Genomic DNA, 4,703 nt, shown 5'->3' on the forward strand with positions numbered 1-4,703 from the left:
CATATTGAGACACTACTTGTCACTCCTCAAATGGTAAAAATTGGATAACCTTTTTTTGGAGAAGGAGGCTCTTCCATGAGGTGTGGTGTGAGTATATTGGTGCAGTCCTTCAAAGACAGCAACTTGGAAATGTTTATAAAGATTACAAATGCAGCTGGGCACTGTGGTGCACGCCTATAGTTCCAGCGACTTGGTAGGCTGAAGCAGGATGATCACAAGTTCAAGGACAGCCTCAGCAACTCAGTGAGACCCTCAGCAACTTAGCAAAACTCTGTCTCAAAAGAAAAAATAATCCAACTCATTAGTAGAGTGCCCCTAGGTATAATCCCCAATGTAAGGTCCTTGCTTAGCTTCTGAATGGCCATCTTAAGTGACAGCTGACATCTTAAGAAAAAGTTTGGCTTTCTTGTCCAAGGGCATTTCTGCATTAGGACCCACCTGGCTCTAATCCCTGAGCCTGCCCCATAAAAGTCCCAGAACCCAAGCCTGTATTGCCTCTCTCCACCTATGGAAAGACGTGCCTTTATTTGTCAGCTCTGACAAATAAACTCTCTGTGAATCTCTGCCTGATCTCCGTCTTTCATTTCTCACTCACCTGCCTCTGGGTTCCTCGCTTTCCTTTCACCCAGTACGAAAAAATTAAAAATTGACCTTTGACTTAGCAATCCATTTGTCTGTTGACTTAACAATTTCACTTCAGAAAATGTATTCCACAAATATACCTAACAACATGCAAAATGATGTATTTCAAAATTATTTATTGTGGCACTATTTGTAATAGCAAAAGGTTGTAGATAATTTTAGTGTCCAGATAGTAATGATCACGAAATTATGATATATCTATATGATGGAATGTTTTTTAACTGGTAACAAAAAAATGATCTGTTTTATATACTGATTTGGGAAGAATCAGTATATAAAGCTGAATCCAGTGAAAAAAAATATAAAATGAAGAACAGTGTTATAATATGCCACTTACTGTGAAAAGGAGGCCCAGTTTAGGTCTTAAGTGTTCTCCAAAGGCCCATGCATTAAAGATTTGGTCCCAATCCTGTGGCACTATTTCGAGATGGTGCAACCTTAAAGAGGCAGGACCTAGTGGAAGGAAGTTGGGTCACTGGATGTGGGCGCTTGAAGGATGTCACGACCCCCTTGCCCGCAAGGAAGACGCGACTCAGGAATCTTCTTTCAGCAGTTTATTCAGGCCCTTGATATTCTTCTAATAATTCTTCTAATCCCCGGAATAATAATCGGATGCCCCTCCCAGCCTTAATAAAGCACCTCGAACCCCAATGCGAAGCTGCCACGTGGACCCTTCTCACAGGGTGCTAGAGAACGACACGCCAACTTTCTCTGATAAGGAGTTGACAACACGCCAACTCTCTCTGATATGGAGTTGTCCTTCACAGACCACAGCGGAGCCAGCGCCATCATGTAATGGCGACCACAGTCCGCAGGAACGGCTCACCACAGAAGGATATTGGGTTCCTGGCCCCTTCCTCTTTCTCTTTACTCCCTGGTGAGCACGAGACAAACAACCCCCTCTACCATGCAGTCCCCACTATGACATACTGCACTGCCACAGACCCAAAGCAGTGTGGCCAAGCACCTCTGGGCTGAAACCATGACTAGGACACGGGGGAGGGGCGTGCAGGGGAGGGTGGCGAGGGGATAATATATATTTGTTGTGACTTACAACTCTATTAGCAATTTTTTTTAAATCTGAAAATTATAAAACAAGTATTGACTGTTGGAAGAAGGAAAAAAGAAGAAGCCTTTAGTTTTTTTGTAACACATAATACTTTTGCCCCAAAGGACATCTTCTATTTGATTCTAAATGGTGTGATTATGATGGCTAGGTGACAGTTAAAATGGATTAGGGGATACCTAGAAACCTGTTAAAGTGTTAGTTGGGGTGTGTCTTTGAGGGTGTTTCCAGAAAAGATTAGCATGTGAGTCTGAGTGGACTAAGTGGGGAAAATCCCCCAACATGGGTGGGTACCATCCAATTGGCCAGCGGCCCAGAAAGAAGAATGCACAGAGTGGATTGGTCTCTTTCTCTGCTGCATTGGACATCAGAACTCCAGGCTTTCCAGCTTTGGAGCCCAGGTCTTGCACCAGCAGCCTCTTGATTCTCAGGCTTTTAGCCTCAGATTCTTACACCATCAGCTTCTCTGGTTCTAAAGTCTCCAGACTTGGACCGAGCCACTTTACTATTATCCCAAGGTCTTCAGCTTGCAGAAGCTAAGAACTTAGCCTCCAAACTCATAGGATCCAATCTCTCTAATCTCCTGTCATCTGTTTGTCTTTCTGTCCATCCATCCATCCTATTGGTTATCTCTCTGGAGAATTGTGACTATATTAGTATCAAATTAATTTCACAGCCCACTGATTGGTTAATATCATAGTCTAAAAACTTTGGCAGTATCAGTCTTCAGTTGCTATGGTATAGAAGCTCCTTGAGCCATTTTGCCATCATGAGGCTACTTCTTTAGGCTTAATCTAAACAGCAATGTCTCTGTTTTGTTTGTTTTTGTTTCTGTTTTTTGGGTACAGGGATGGAACTCAGGGGCGCTCAACCACTGAGCCAAAACCCCAGCCCTATTTTCATATTTTATTTAGAGACAGGGTCTCAGTGAATTGCTTAGCACCTCACTTTTTGCTGAGGCTGACTTTGAACTCATGATCCTACTGCCTCAGCCTCTCGAGCCACTGGGATTACAGGCATGCACCACCGTGTCTGGTGTTTTTTGTTTTTTTTAATGTTCTCTTCTTATACAGCAACCACGGATGTGTAAACTTCCCTTAGAAAAGCCCCATTTCAACACACACATGTGTATGGTAAATAATGACTCAAATCACAATAGAATTTTTTGTTTTTGTTTCAGTTTTGGTTTATGATGAGCTCTACATCACAGAGAGCATGGGAACAAGGATGCAGGTGTGTCCTAGATTAAGCTTTGGAACCGTGGTTGGACCATGTGAACTTCAAAGCATTTTTTAAACTAGTATTTTATTGTGGTAAGATTGCTATATAACAAAATTTGTCATTTTAACCTTTATAAGTAAATAATAATTGTCATTCATTATATTCATATACAATGCAACCATCACCACTATTTTCAAAATTTTCCATCACCGTTAACAGAAATTCTTTACTTATTAAGCAGTAACTTCCCATTTCCCCTTTCCCATAGTTTAAGCCAGCTCTCCATCACTGTGACAAAATAACTGGATAATCAACTTATAAGAAAGAAAGATTTATTTTGTCTCACAGTTTCAGAGATTCTAGCTCATCCCTGGTCAGTTAGCTCCATTCCTTTTGGGCCTGTGGAGGGGCAATATATCCTGGTGGAAAGCATGTGTTGGAGCAAAGTTGCTCACCTCACGGTGGCAGACAAGGGGAGGGAGGAATAGGGGGAGGTGGTGAGAAGCTGATGTGACTCCATTTTTGAGAAACCAGCCTCTACTTCAGAGCAAAGCCTGTCCAAGGAAGGGGGCGTGACCCTTAAAGATCCACAGAGCACTCCTAGGCACATACCCATCCTGTTGAGTTGTTTTATCTACAAATAACAGGAGAGATCTGCTGTGCCAGGTGTCCCTGACTCAGTCAGGCTAGGTGAGGACCCATAGCAACCCCTAGCAACCAACAATCAGCATGAGACAGGGAATATACCTGGGATGCCAGATGACCCCCCAGTAGTTTATGGTGGTTGATAACATATTGGGAAACCATATAGTTTAGTGTGTACACCCCTCGTGGCTTAAACCAATCAGTTCAAACAAATCCCCCCTCTTGTACTAACCAATCACCCTTACCCAACTTGTTCCCACCAGTGAATGTGCTAATCAATGTTAAGGGTTGTTGTTTGGAGGCTAGTGGGATGGCAGATGAGAAAGAAGACCCCACCGTGAGTGAACGCCTCGGTCTCAACGTTCTGCTTTTCTCCTTCCTGTAGGCTCCACAGCGGAGGCAGAGTTGAAAATCAAGTCTATTTTCCTTAGCGAATTCTGCCAAAAGAATGCAGGGACTTTGCTTTACTTGCCTTTTTCATTGGATTTGTCATTTTATTTGAGGAAGAAAATGAAGAAATTGGAGGAGGTGCAGAAGGTGGACAGGGTAAAAGAAAGAAACTTTTTTTCTAAAGAATTATGATGTATGATGTATGGGTTGGGGATGACCAGAATCCTTACACTGAGTCAGTGGATATTCCTGAAGAACTTGTCATAGAGTTCATCACTGAAATGACTCACAAGGCAATGTCAATTGAAAGACAAGGTTGAGTACAAGTTGAAGATATCGTCTTCTTAATTTGAAAGGACCCAAGGAAGTTTGCTAGGGTTAAAGACTTGCTTACCATGAATGAAGAATTGATACCAGCTAGGAAAGCATTTGATGAAGCAAACAATGGATCTTGATAATTTTTGTACTTCATGAAATTTCATTATCTTCTGTGGAAATCATATATAATAATAGTGTATTTTGTTCAGTAATGTCCTAATATCTAGGCATGTAAATGAAAGATGGAGAAACAAAGTTTTCAGCCTTTATTTTCATGTCTTTGATTTTAGAGTGATCCTTGAGCCTTTAATTGCCTACCTTTACATGACTATACTTGAATTACTGAGTTTTAATGACTACGCTTAAGTTAAAGTACCTTACAAATTATGCAGTTCCTTCTGATTTTTGACTATCTAAAGGA

At 41.6% G+C, this 4,703-nt stretch overlaps 1 pseudogene; it reads left to right on the forward strand.

Moving 5' to 3' along the window:
* Window positions 1-3,884: 3,884 nt before the first annotated feature.
* On the forward strand, window positions 3,885-4,419 carry LOC101967609 (transcription initiation factor TFIID subunit 13-like; annotated as a pseudogene).
* The last annotated feature ends 284 nt before the right edge of the window (window positions 4,420-4,703 follow it).

The sequence above is a fragment of the Ictidomys tridecemlineatus genome, chromosome 7, assembly GCF_052094955.1.
Source record: "Ictidomys tridecemlineatus isolate mIctTri1 chromosome 7, mIctTri1.hap1, whole genome shotgun sequence".
In the NCBI taxonomy this organism is placed as follows: Eukaryota; Metazoa; Chordata; class Mammalia; order Rodentia; family Sciuridae; genus Ictidomys; species Ictidomys tridecemlineatus.